Raw genomic sequence first — 15,259 nt, forward strand, 5'->3', positions numbered from 1 at the left:
CTGCACTGCCTCTAAAGGATTTGTCTTTAAGCCTGCTTGTAAAAAGGTCCATGCTCCCCAACTGATGGGCTTATGGTGAGACACATATTTTAACTTTAGGTCACAAATAGAGTAAAAAGAAAAATCCTGATCTTTGTTTCTTAAAACTGTTTTAATAGGATTTAATAGGATGTTAATGACTTTCATGAGGATCTTGTGAAGGAGTACGTACAGCATAACCAACTTTTCACATTAAAGGGGCAATTATGTCGTCTAGTGTAGCTAATTGGCTCACAGGGCAAAAGATAAATAATCTGGATCAGGCCTGAGTGAGTAGTGCAATACCTGCTTATAGGATCAGTGCATTTCTGGTTTTGGTGCTTTTATGAAGTATGAGGACAGAAACAAAAATGTGGACAACTATAGGACATGCTCTATGACAGTGTTTCTCATTATTTCCCATATATATAAAAAAACAATTAATAGACAAATGTATTATCTGGTTTGTTGGAGTTTTAATATTTCAGAATGGGCTTAGATCTAAGTGGCGACACCACTAAAATTCTGCTTCCATTAAAACACAGGTAATGATCTATGAATTTTATTCACTAGCTGACCACTTTATTAGGTATAGCGTTAGAAGTACTGGGTTGGACTGCATTTTCCTTTCAGAATTGCCTTAATTCTTCATGTCAAAGATTCAACAAGGTGTCAAAAACATTTCTCAGAGATTCTAGTTCATATGGACATGAAAGCATCATGGTGATGCCGCAGAATTGGTGCCGAGATGAGAACCGATTCCAGCATCCTTCTGCTACATATCAACGTGCCCCTGGGCAAGGCACTTACAAGCTCAAGCTGCCTAGTGATCTGCGTTTCAATGTATGAATATGTGTGCATTTGTGAGTGCGATGGGGTGAATGTGGCTCTAGTGTCAAGTGTTTTGAGTGGTCAGAATGACTGGAAAAGTTCTATATAAGTTCAGTCCATTTACAGTAAACTCACTGTAATGCTCAAGTGGCCCGGTTTGAGATGATTTGAGCTTTGTGAATTGGTGCGTCATCCTGCTTGAAGTAACCATCAGAAGATGGGAGCACTGTGATCACAAAAGGATGGACAGCAACAATAATTGGGTAAGCTGTAATGTTTAAATGACAGACCAAAAATTATCCCGTATGCATTATACCACCACCACCAGTCTGAAAGGTTAATGAAAGGCAGGATAGATCTATGCATTCATGATGTTTGTGCAAAATCCTGATCCTACCATATGGAATATTGCTGCTAAACTCAAGATTTGTTGGTCCAGACAACATTTTTCCAAGCTGTTGTTATCCAAATTTGGAGCAACCCTGTAGGCAACTTTTTGACTCCAAAAAACCCAATCGTGTATGGTGAATAACTTAAACTAGCTGAAAAACAATCAACAGTATCTAATCAGTTTAAATTTTGTTGTCTATTCCTGAACCAGGCCAACTACAGTTTAAAGCAACTTTTGCAACACCCAAAGAGCCACACAAACACTTAGTCCCTCTCATCTACCAAATTTCACCTTGTCTGACAGTCTTCTCTGTCCCGCCTCAAACAGGGAGCTGAAGCCTGGGCCTTTCCAGTTCTGTCGAGCGAGTGATGGATAACAGAGCTTGAGGCTACTCACAGGACATGTCCTTTAAAAAGTGTGAAGGTGGTGCTAAAACGATGAGCAACAAAGGCACAGTGCATAAAATGCTTGCACACAAAGATGGTTTCCAGCTTTATATACCAGGCTGTGAATGCAACGTTTAAAGGTAATATTTGCGAAAGGATTTTTTTTTAGCAATATGTTATATTTTGTTTGTTAAAATTTAGTTTAAATGATAAACCGCATTTGTGTTTGTAAAACAAATAATGATTTCTGAATAATATGATCTTATAATGTTTTCCAAAATTCCTACAAGCCTGTCCGTAAGTCTGTTAGTAGTAATTTTGTGTGCACAGGGATGTGCACAGAATGAAGTCTCTAAGAGTACCTGTCGGTGCTCTTGGGGGGAACTGAAACATTTTTTGTTTTTTTTCAAGTACGTCTGGAAAAAGGTGAAAGGACAAGAAAAGGAGTAGAGATGACATTGTGAAAAATGAGGACATAGGTGGGAAAGCAAAATGAGTGTTGTGTTGATTGATAAGAACAAAAAAAAATGTATCAGTCCTGTTCTCCTGTTAGTGTCAGAACCCTTGATCAAGCATTTCTGTTTTCTTTACATGCCTTTCGCCTTAGAACCACTCTGTTGAGCATTAGATGTCCTATATTTGCATATAATTGTAATGTGTGTAATTTGAGGTTAATGGAGAATGTGTCCCTTTTAAGATAGGCTGTTTGAAAACATGTGAAGCAGGTTTGATATCATGTAGAAAGGCTTGATTGAAGTGTGTTTTATCTGCAGGTGATTTAATTTGAATATTTTTAATAATCTGAGGAAACATTATTAAACAAAAGGCCTTGAATATTTGTCAAGGGTCTGATTTGTTCCAAGAATTTATTTTAATTTGTACATTTTACTTGTGCAGCTTTTTTTTTTACATAACTGTTACAAAATAATTTATATTAGGTTTTGGGAATTATAATTTTGTGATAGAATTAGAAGTTGACCTTTAACTGGATTTATGTGCTGATTTTCAAAGACCAACATTTAGCATTCTCATATCTGAACGTCCTACATTTGTGTAAACATTCATATCTTCAAATTATCATTAAATGAGAGAAAATCTTGACTTGAAAATGTTTACAGTTTAATTTTTTTTCCAGATAGAATCAGTGTAATCAGACACAAAGTGTCAGATGAGGTGAAATCATGCACTCCCTTGGTGAACCATGTGTGAACTGCACTGTGCTGAGCCCTAAAGCCACTCAGGGCATATTAACGGCTGAGTAAATATGCTGTGGTAAACCTTGGTGAACGCACAGGTTTCCCTCTAATCTGGAGAAGCAGAAAAACGCACAAACACAGCCTGCATGGCTGAGCTCCACTAATGGAATAAGTACAGCCTCCTATGAGAGGTGGACAGTTCTTTTCAAGGGTCTAAAAGCAGCGATGGGTGAGACTCACTGCATGCACGACACACCATCCCCAGCTGAAAATGACGCATATTGACACTTTTTCTTCTTTATACTTTTTTTTCTTCTTTGCAAACTGAAGCCTGTTGCTATGGTCTTGAATCCAGCTGAAGCTGGCAGCGTAGTTGGCAGGGCAATGAAAGCAAGGAAGAAACAGAAAATATGATGCTGAATTATTACCGGCGTTGTTTAAAAAGGTCTATTTCAGAGTGTAGGTTAGCAAAACATTTCTTTGCTTTTTTGAATTTTCTACTCTGTTCTTAGTGGTTTTAAGTAGACAGTAACGGTGACCTTATTGTTATTGGTAGTACTTTCTGCAGTATCTGTATGTAAATGAGGTCAGTTCACGTGTAATTATATTTAGATAAGGTAATCAACATCAAGATGAAAGACTGGCACAAAAAAAGAAAAACCAAAACTAATTGGGAGTTACTCATGTGGGAGTGAGATGTAAGCATTAGAAACATCTTCTTATGTATTGTTAAATGTGCTTTTGTTAAATGAAATACCCTTCATAATGTCATAGATGGCATTTTTCAGTTTTTCTAAACAAAAAGCAGATGTAAAGATTGAAATAAATGCCAAAGACACAATTTCTGTCTTAATTAAATCTGTTTTCACATTCTACTTTAAATGGGCCAATTCTGTGACAGCAACATGATTCTACCACTGGCCTGGGCTGGTTTGCCAATATTATGGTATATTAAAGCTGACAATTTCAAAACGCTACAGTTTACTGTCAGAATGTTCCAACAGTTTAAAGTCCTTTTAATGAGAAGCTATAGAAAGTGATCAGAGTTTTCTCCAGCTGTTTGAAGAGTATAGCAACACAGTGATGGGCCTCACCAGCCTGTTGCTGCACACTGCTGGTCTGCTGGACAAAACTCTTGCTTATGTGAAAGACAAATTGTTCTGTTTGTCTGTTTCTATTGCGACTCGCAAAAAACATACAGTCATGTTACCAGTGTTACTCAATACTGATCAGAAAACCAAAATGTATGATGTCCTGGGCATAAAGCACTGGTTACATTTAGCTGAATGTATGTAACAAATGAAAAAAACAAATAAATGTTTTTTTATAACATTATAATTGATGTTCAGTAAGTTTTCCACTCTGTTTTAGATCTAAGCTATTAGATCATGTTATTGCCATTGTGTTTTTATTGCCAAGATTTTTGTGTACAAATTGTACTAAAATTAAATGTATTTTTGCTCAAGGTTAACATACTGTGAGACTGTCATACTGACACATGACTAATCTGTTGTAATATATATGTACATAGATAAATACAACTTATATAAAATACATACACAAAACTGGGCGTTGTTAACCTGCCAACACTTGTGTGTAAAATATGTGGCTATATCTAAAAAGATGGTTTACGAAGGTTTAAATGTGAACAAATAAAGCACATTTTGTTACGTCTTTGTGTTAAAGCTTATAATGCATTTCCTTTTTTCTTATTGTGACAAAAGGTGCAATATGAATTGCATGCTTCTGCATCAGGACAAAGTTACTTCTGCACTTTTTTTACTTCTTTTTCTTTTTTTTTCATGCTTAAGAATTGTCAAACCATATGGAAGTGAAATTTTAATGTTGGAGAAATACAAATTTGTAGAAAGGAATGTTTAATAAGATATAGTGCTAATGATTATTGACTGCAAGATTCTTATTGCATTAACATATTTATAATTGGTGAGTTAAAATGTATGCGGTATGATACCAACACAGAATAAGGTCATTTAAAAAAAGTAGTTATATGATGTCAGTTATGACTCTGGTTATATCACGTCTTATTACACAAAAAGCAGAATTCAATCTTTAGTTTAGTCTTCAGTCTTTAGTTTATTTTAGAGGGGAAACTAGCAAACTCCAGCTGCAGAAGGTGATTTTTGACAGTACGAATCAATTATTTTGACTATTGAGCAACAACAGATCAAATATCAATATACTTTTCTATTGAAGAGGAACAGCTTTCTTTCCCTCTCCTTTATTAATTTTCCACACATCTCCATGATATGCAAAGCTCCATCACATGCCTGAAATGACAAAACTGCATATGGTGGTGTCTGCTGACAACTAATTAGCTTTCAACAATGTTCCTGTCTGTGGTGGTGTAGTGGCTCAGCGAGGTCAGCGTTTACTATAAAGAACAGATGTCACCGGTTTCCTGTGACACGATTGGGTGTCAGCACTGAGTGAAAAGAGTTACCTCGGCAGCTTACAGTGAAACAGGAGACTGCTCATGTCGTTAGTTCCTGTGTTGGGGCACTGAATAAATTAAAGAAAGATAAGCTCACGATTCAGGTGTAATTAAATTAGAAAGTACTGTACTGTGAGTTAGATAAGAAGTATTACAGTTACTTTATCTTAAGCCAAACACCTTAAATTAAACATATGAGGCTGTAAGTTTACTCCATGTAAATTCACCTTCAGTTTATATATTCAGCAATTAGAACCTCAAGAAAATTTTGTGAAACTCATTGTTCTTTATTTAGAAAAGTTTGTCACAGGGAAATATTATTATTATTATTTGTACTTGCATTTAATAAATATTTCATTTTCAAACCAGTTTTCTTGGACATAGAATCATCTAAGAAACCCTAAAAAAACTTTATGGTGCAAATCTCCAGCAGTCTACGGGCGAGAGGCGCGGTACACCTGGACAGGTCGTCTGCCCATCGCAGGGCAACACACAAACAACCATGCACACACTCATTCACACCTAAGGACAATTTATGTTTTAAGATTCAGCACATTATGCCAATTCTAAATGAGGATTTTATTTTTATAGAGTGAGGATACGGCTGACCTGTATCAACCATAACAATTGAGGAAACAAAATTTAACCTCTGCACACTGAAACTCATCAACCTCTGACAATTCTTTGCAGAGCTGGCCTTGGGTGGTAGGCAGTGGACAAAATTATTGCAAAACTGCAGTGTCAAGTCCAGACACACTCACATGAGAGCAATCATCAGTGGCGGTAATATTTTAACTAACACTAACGCTATTCTCACATGACACAGATAATTGTGGTACTATTAAACATCTTTTTTGCAACTTATTGGATACAGTAACCAAAGGACTTGTCAAACCACAGCTACTTCATATGGAAAAGACTTACCAATGCTATAAATGGGGCAGGATCTGGTTGTCTGCTGCGTGTACAATGAGGCATTAGGCCGTCACACAAACAAACCTAAAGTATGTGTCCACTTTTATTCTGCCACTTGCAAATTTTTCGACAACTGTAAATGTAATTATATTCAAAATATCAGCGCATTATTTTTTTCATGTATATAAGTTGAATATTTAACTACTTATATCCTAAAATAAAAATTGTTAATTTGTTAAAATAGACCATGCATTTCATCTAAAGTGACAGCTACTGCAACACACATTTTTTAACCTTAAAAAATGTTTCACTTTCTGACAACAGCAGCAATTTATATCAGAGTGAGAAGCTTTATTGAAAACTCACTCATTAAATATAGTATATGCAGTAGGAGACAGCTATGTTAAAGAATGAATACAAACTGACTGAGCACAGATTGCAAATACTATGTTATGATAAAGTTTTTGTACTAAATAAATTATCATCTTGGACTGAATTTTTTTTTTTATGTACAGTGTAGGGGTGCCCTTAAAGTGTCAAAACATTTTTAGCTGAATTAATCAGAACGTAGAAAGTAGTACTGTGCTGTTGGAACCACTTCAAGCATTCAGCATGCTGAGATGAGTGAATCTTCATCAGTGCAGACTGCATAGCTTAGAATGAGAACAATTAATGTTAAAACTGGTTCATTGCGGCAACATTTGAGCAGCATATGCAAAAATTCCACACAAAGTAAAGTGCGCTGTTTGTGGCATCTACATTGCAATGCTTATTCTATTACATTTTTTGACATATCCAAAAATCCATGGTGGTTTGGGTTAGCTAGAGATCAAAATATATTAATAATGCTGGAGAGTAATTTAGTTTCTTACAGCATTCAAACAATAGCCCTGAAATAATAGTGTAAAGGGGTCTCATAAAAAATATATTTCAAAAAATGCAACATAACTCCTTTGATATTACATTGGCATTACTCCTGACCTGATTACCTGTAATTTGAGAAATGAAGCTGGAGTCTTTGATTAATGTTGTGATTCCACACCAAAAATGCCTTTTGCTTTCACTTCTTTTTCCATGCAGTCTCACTGGTCTCACCTTTCTGTATGTACCCGCAAAAGTACGCATGCATCAATTCTAAAATTATCGTAACTGGTCCCATTGTGAAAGGCCTTCCTTTCTGTGTAGCCATGACAACAAATTCACCAGGCAGCAATTATAGAAAGGGCTGCGCCGCTGGATGCCTGTCAGAAACTATTTCCTTCTGTACCATTTCCTTTTTTCCTTTCAACTGTTACCTTATATCCATCCATCACAGAGCACGAGTCTGCCATGTTTCTGGCTCTGTGTGGAAAAAACGTATTTCTGTTAAAGCAATGGTTGATGATCAAAATAGTTAGCTGAAAAGCCAGATGGCACATGTGTGTGCTATATTTTAAAATTGTCAGAAAAAATCTGTGATGATGAAACAGATTTAACAGAGGATAAAAATAAAAACCATGTGAATTTTTGATTAAAAGCTACCGCTATCCTTCTGATAGTCTCATGAATGTCCCAAAAAGATGGAACTGTATTGCAAATTCAGCTATAAATTATGGCAATTGCAAAGGATCATTAGCAAAACTGACCTACAACAAACAAAATCCCACGTATTCAATCAGAACCTGTCTTGACTGATTTAGGAGGTGTAGGTTGGCAAGACGCAAAAAGCTCCTGCCTGACCACGGAAAAAACCAAACAGGACACACACATATGCTCATGTGAGATATCTCCAACAGCACAGTCAATATTCCTCTTAATGTTTTCCAACCCCAAATCTTTTTTGGCCAGCTGCTTTGCTCTCTGCAGGCCACCCTGCTCTATGACATCCACTCAGTCTAAGCGGTAAAATAAGGTGAGAAATACATAATGTAGAAAGAAAGCCAAAGAAAGAAGATGTTTGAAGTGCAGAGTATGGTGTATAATGTATGCAGCTGTGATGTACAGGGACTAAGAAGCCCAAAGGCAACATGCAGAAAAGAAACTTTAGAAGTGACCTATTTTTCTTAAGCACCTCACTGAAATGTGAAAGAAAGAAAGAAAGAAAGAAAGAAAGAAAGAAAGAAAGAAAGATAGAAAGTTTGACATTTACAATGGGAACAGCTTAGGAGGATCTAACCTTTAAAATGAACATTCACTCGGAGCTTAAATGTCCACAAAACCAAAATAAAACTTCAATTACAAATGAGCTTCAGCCCTTTACCGCAGTAGGAGAGCACATGATACCTACATGTACTCAACTATGGTTGCATTCTGTAAATGTACAGTGAAATATGAGAACTGAGCAAGAGTGAACAAAGAATGTAAAGAGATTGTGAAGCATGATCAGTTGTGTGCGCAGCATATAAAGAGGGCGAACAACAGCAGATGGTTAAATGCAGTATGTGTGGCTAACTGGACCCTGATGACCTAAAATATCAAAAGATCTATCAATGCAACCTGTGTGGATAAAGGAGACCATAGTCATCCCCACTCACCTGGGCTCTCATATACAGGTCCTTCTCAAAATATTAGCATATTGTGATAAAGTTCATTATTTTCCATAATGTCATGATGAAAATTTAACATTCATATATTTTAGATTCATTGCACACTAACTGAAATATTTCAGGTCTTTTATTGTCTTAATACGGATGGTTTTGGCATACAGCTCATGAAAACCCAAAATTCATATCTCACAAAATTAGCATATTTCATCCGACCAATAAAAGAAAAGTGTTTTTAATACAAAAAACGTCAACCTTCAAATAATCATGTACAGTTATGCACTCAATACTTGGTCGGGAATCCTTTGGCAGAAATGACTGCTTCAATGCGGCGTGGCATGGAGGCAATCAGCCTGTGGCACTGCTGAGGTCTTATGGAGGCCCAGGATGCTTCGATAGCGGCCTTTAGCTCATCCAGAGTGTTGGGTCTTGAGTCTCTCAACGTTCTCTTTACAATATCCCACAGATTCTCTATGGGGTTCAGGTCAGGAGAGTTGACAGGCCAATTGAGCACAGTGATACCATGGTCAGTAAACCATTTACCAGTGGTTTTGGCACTGTGAGCAGGTGCCAGGTCGTGCTGAAAAATGAAATCTTCATCTCCATAAAGCTTTTCAGCAGATGGAAGCATGAAGTGCTCCAAAATCTCCTGATAGCTAGCTGCATTGACCCTGCCCTTGATAAAACACAGTGGACCAACACCAGCAGCTGACACGGCACCCCAGACCATCACTGACTGTGGGTACTTGACACTGGACTTCTGGCATTTTGGCATTTCCTTCTCCCCAGTCTTCCTCCAGACTCTGGCACCTTGATTTCCGAATGACATGCAGAATTTGCTTTAATCCGAAAAAAGTACTTTGGACCACTGAGCAACAGTCCAGTGCTGCTTCTCTGTAGCCCAGGTCTGGGGAATGCGGCACCTGTAGCCCATTTCCTGCACACGCCTGTGCACGGTGGCTCCGGATGTTTCTACTCCAGACTCAGTCCACTGCTTCCGCAGGTCCCCCAAGGTCTGGAATCGGCCCTTCTCCACAATCTTCCTCAGGGTCCGGTCACCTCTTCTCGTTGTGCAGCGTTTTCTGCCACACTTTTTCCTTCCCACAGACTTCCCACTGAGGTGCCTTGATACAGCACTCTGGGAACAGCCTATTTGTTCAGAAATTTCTTTCTGTGTCTTACCCTCTTGCTTGAGGGTGTCAATAGTGGCCTTCTGGACAGCAGTCAGGTCGGCAGTCTTACCCATGATTGGGGTTTTGAGTGATGAACCAGGCTGGGAGTTTTAAAGGCCTCAGGAATCTTTTGCAGGTGTTTAGAGTTAACTCGTTGATTCAGATGATTAGGTTCATAGCTCGTTTAGAGACCCTTTTAATGATATGCTAATTTTGTGAGATAGGAATTTTGGGTTTTCATGAGCTGTATGCCAAAATCATCCGTATTAAGACAATAAAAGACCTGAAATATTTCAGTTAGTGTGCAATGAATCTAAAATATATGAATGTTAAATTTTCATCATGACATTATGGAAAATAATGAACTTTATCACAATATGCTAATATTTTGAGAAGGACCTGTATAAATCTCTTTTAGTTCCCATATTCGGACACTGAGTTACATGCACATGTAAACACAGACTCACGCACGCCAAGACAGACAGCAGCAGTGATTACACAGATCTCCTCATGGGAAAACTGTAGCATTCTCAATGTGCTGACAGTTTCCATGGTTACATGAGGCTTTTTCAATATTTGCATAACAGAGGCAGCAAGGCATTCACAAAAAAGACAAGACATGAGAAAACACGAGCCAGGCGACACGTGTTTGCCCACTGGGGAATATCTACAAATTTCCATCAGGGCTCCTCAACGACTGTCAGATCAGCAGCAACAAAGCAGTGAGTTTGATAAACTTCAAGAAGACGGCTCTTAGGATTTATGGGAGACATCCGTGTAAGCAGTATTAATCAGCTGTGAATTTGATAGGCTGCTCGCTGAGACATCTCTGAACACCACATCCAGTCGCACCTACATTACACAGATTTGATTACAGAGAAACACTGGCATTTCGGTTCCCCACATAGAAAATAAAATTTAAACAAATTCTAAGTAAGACAATGCGGAAAGTGCCTAATAACCAGTTTAGTCTAAAATACATTGGTAATTTTCCCGGTAAAATGTTTAATTTTATCCTTGTAGTAGGACTTTTAATCCAGAAGATGAAAAAAGTAAAACATTTTTTATTTGCAGCAGTTTATAAATCAATGCAGCCTCTGCTCTAATTCACACTCTAATATACACACATAAATAACAGGAAGTTGTTTTTGGCCCAACCACCACTAATTACCCATGTACTACTCTACATCAAAATAATTTTTTTGGTAGTAAATATTTGGGTTAAATATGGACAAAACTAGGCATAAAATGTTCTAATCTCAGTGTTTTTAATATCCATAACAACATTTTCTGAGAGGAAATTATAGGCAGAAAATTACTTTAAAACATTGGATGACATATTTTTTCATATAATTGCATATACTTTTCCAAAGATTACACTTCCATTGAATTTGGTTCTGATCTTGTCAGAATCCGTGGTGTGATCTTCTAACCAATTTTACCACCAGGTCCGGTTTTCGGGAGGTGCTGGAGCTGGACACGTGCAGCTCATCAGGCTCATCAGCTGGGGAGTATATGAAGAGGTTGTGCCTGCACTTCGTTGCCTGAGCGTTTGCCTTTGCGGTACAGCTGCTGGCCATCCTAGAAATCTGATTTCATTGTTGAAAGCTAAGTTTGATGTGCTTCACTTCTGTACTGATTTTACCCTGTCCTGACACTTCCAGGTGCATTACTTCTGGATCCAACGAAGTTGACCAGAGACTTGGAGTGAATCAGTTTGAACCGATTCCCGGATTGAACCTTTGGGCTGACTCTTCTGTGAGCCTCCAGCTGAGCGAATCCTGTCCACCCTCCCAGCACCTCCTATTCGGTCCGTCCCGACCACCACAGCGGGTGAAGCTGACCACTCTCTCTCACACCCCAGGATTTCTGACTGTCCTCCCTGGCGGATTTACCCGTGCTTACCTGTAAGCTGCACAATCATTTTTGGTCCGTTTTCTGGGGTCCAGTTTATAACTCTGTTCTTCTCCCGCAGCCAGAGGATTCCACTCCCGTTTTCTGATTCCCAGGATTAAAATAAATATTTGTCTAAACTTATCAGTCTCTGGTTGTTCTCTGCATGTGGGTCAGGTCGGCAGTCAACATTATGACAGATCTCTTACAGCCAGTTGACTATTATAATACAAAAACTGCAAAAGAACGAAATGGTAAGGGGGCCAATTGACCCAAACCCAATACTACTAATGCTACTACTACTACTAATAATAATGCATACTATATATATGTACTGTATGTCTTTATGCAGACTCTATGCCCAAAGCAACTCAACTGAATGCCTCCAATGTTTACAACAAACTTTGGTTTCAGTATTACTTTTTAAAGAAAACAAAAACAAAGTTTCTGGGTATATATTTAGTAACAGCAGGGCTTCACTGCACTGTCATTGTATAATAAAGGATAAGAATGCTTTTTTAATCACAGTTAAAAAGTCATCACAAAAAAATCTGATAAAACTATGCAAAATGCTTCTGGGACTCAAGCTTCCACAAAGTATTTTGCTTTCAACAAATAATTAAGATGTGTGTGAGTTCATTACAGCACAGATAATATATTATAATATATAATAATAATATGTATGTTAGAATAAATCATAGAACATAAAGCAATAAATGTTTTGTTTGTGACTGTAACTGAGGAAATGTTGGCTCTCTGCATTCACTCAGAGCTGCCTTTGATAGCCCTAACATTAAAATGAGAAACACCCGTGCTGGCACTGAACCAGTACTGATTTCCATTCTGCTGCCTCCTTGTCCAAGCATCCCAGCAGCGTAAAGTGGAAATGACAGAGAAAATGATTTGCAATAGGAACAAAACCCTTAATAAAGAAAGGATGTGTCTATGAGAGTTGTAGTGCTGGGAAAGTTAAAGCTGGGATGTTAGTCAGTAAGAGAAACCACAGCCTTTAAGACAAGAGTAGCTATTGTTCAACCATGACAGATAAAGTCATAATTTAAAAAAAAACATACTATCGTCTCATAAATATGAGCCTTGACTTTAGTTTTCCAGACAAAAGGCTCAAGAGGAGAGCAACTTGCACTGAATAAAAGCCTAAACACATGTCAGACTGGTGGATGATGCTCCACACGCTGCTTATATCCATCCAGCCTGCTGTAAACTGGCCGACAGTCAAGCATGCTGGCTCAGCCAATCACTGCCATACATGGAGATACTGACCCTGCATTAAAACACGTGGAGCAAGACAAATTCTGTCTTCCCTGACCAATGCTGTGGTCAAGCTCATGTTTCTGAGGAGGAAATAATGGCCCTTATCACCCATTAAAACTGATACTCAATAATATGATGATATCTCACCTTCATTTTATGCCTTAGCAACAGATGTACCTAATAAAAGTTTCTTTTGACTGAGTAAACAGTACTTTATTGCTTGTCCAATGGGCAGTTACAGTGTTTCACTTTTTGAAAGAAATCAATCAGGAAGCAGTTTTAATTTGCAGTCATCCTTCCCACTACTTCTTCTGTTGCTAGTGCAGCTGGTGCCTGCAAGCTACTGTAATGTATTAAAGACAAACTACAGGACGTGCTCCCAGTGCCCCTCGCCCTCTGTTTTAAAAGTCTCAAGCTGGACATTTGATGTAAATCTGCAGTTGTGGTACTCTTTGTAACAGGTGGGCTGTAAAATAGGAAAAAGACAGGATTTTTTCCTAGAAGATTGATTTGTTACTAAAACAATTATTTTGGCACAGTTTTTAACAGAGTTGTATTTCAGAACAAATGCTATCATGTCTCCAACCCATTTTGGGTAACATTTTTGAAAGTTACAGCATTTTAAAATCTTGAATTCAACTGTATTTTATTCCTCTCAATTTACGTTAACACAAGTGAAATGTTCATCACATTGGCATAATTTCAGATATTGCCATAAAACTTTCAGCAAACGCTGTTTGGTGATAATTCTCCTATTTTTAAAAAGTTGGAAAAATTATTTATCACTTAATTGACTTTTAATACTTGTACCTTTGCCAAAACGTGGAGATCCTTACTTCAGAAAATTTCAAATTTTTACTTCCACAAACAACAACACAGAACTTTAAGGTATTTAAAAAGCCATTCTGCATGAAGACCTTTTTTAAAGTAAATCTTACAGTAAAATTTTGAATTACGGATAAAAATAATTTTATAAATGTGATAAAAATTTGATAAAAAATTATATTTGTTTGAAAACAATGTGCATTTTAAGGGTCATATTTATGATTTTTGTGAGTATTAGCCAGCAAACTGACAGTATGCTAATTAGCTGATTAATAACTGTTTTACAGCTAATAGCCAATGGTAAAAAAAATAATAAGTGCTACAGCTAATAGCTAATGTGACTAACAGCTAAGCGTGCGCAATTGCTAACAGCTATATTGATTGATATCTAAATATGTGATAACAGCTAATAGCTAATAGCTAGAACTATTAGGTAACATGATTACCAGCAGTGTGTGAAACAGCTAATTGCTAATGTACCTTTGTGAATAATAGTTGTTTGCTATAGCTAATAGCTAACAGTGAATAATTGCTAGGTGTACAATATGGCTAACAGCTCATGGTGATTTCTAACTGTCCTACAGCTAAAAGCCGGTAATAGTTAACAATGTGGAAACAATGGATCCTCTTAAGAACCTGGTAGTTGAGGCAGAAAATTGTGTGTTATTTAACCCTTTAAAAGTAAATTAACTACATGCCACACTCTTTGCTTATAGTAGCTTTACCTTTTACATCTTCACTAATCTACTTACACACAGAAAAATAATTGTATTATTATTATTATTATTATTATTATTATTATTTAACCTACATATAAAAGTCTGTCACATTCATTTTAATATTTTAAACATAATAATAAAGTGTACTCATCCATTTGACAAAATGCATTTGCATGGGTCTGCTGCTTTCTTTTGTTTTAGAGTAGGATTTTCAAGTATCTCCTAAATCACCTTTAGGTATTACACATAGAAAGTAAAATATCCCACTGAGATTACAAAGCAAATCCTTGCAGATTTGGCAGCAGAGTAGTTGGCATTATTCAATGAACCAGGGTTGCCAGGGGAAAACGCTGGGTGTTTCTAACACTTATTTTAAACTAGGGAGAGGTTTGATTAACAGTCTCTAATACGCAGTACTCTTATTTTATCAAAGGAATGCTGGGCTTCAAACCTACTGAACTGACCTCATGAGGAACATTGTTACATAACAGCATAGTAAAAAAAAAGATTTAGATGTGCTGTTTTCATCACCTCTGCTTTAAAGAAAAACAAAACAGAATGACGTCTGTCCTGGCCTGTAAGACAAAGTAGCTTATTGTTTTCTTGGCAGCTCACAAGAGGCATCTATGCAACAAACCAGAACATCTTTATTTCCATATCCTGACGC

General features: G+C 37.2%; 1 protein-coding gene and 1 long non-coding RNA gene across 2 annotated transcripts in view; one reads left to right on the top strand and one right to left on the bottom strand.

Moving 5' to 3' along the window:
* Positions 1-15,259, bottom strand: part of LOC124856300 (potassium voltage-gated channel subfamily B member 1-like) — a 57,996-nt gene that overhangs the window by 18,857 nt on the left and 23,880 nt on the right. The window lies entirely within an intron of this gene.
* Positions 10,467-11,917, top strand: LOC124856301. Its single transcript, XR_007035300.1, has 4 exons — positions 10,467-10,605; positions 11,332-11,446; positions 11,548-11,790; positions 11,859-11,917. It is a non-coding gene; the product is annotated as an uncharacterized LOC124856301 (long non-coding RNA).

This window comes from Girardinichthys multiradiatus, chromosome 20 (assembly GCF_021462225.1).
Source record: "Girardinichthys multiradiatus isolate DD_20200921_A chromosome 20, DD_fGirMul_XY1, whole genome shotgun sequence".
NCBI classification, from domain to species: Eukaryota; Metazoa; Chordata; class Actinopteri; order Cyprinodontiformes; family Goodeidae; genus Girardinichthys; species Girardinichthys multiradiatus.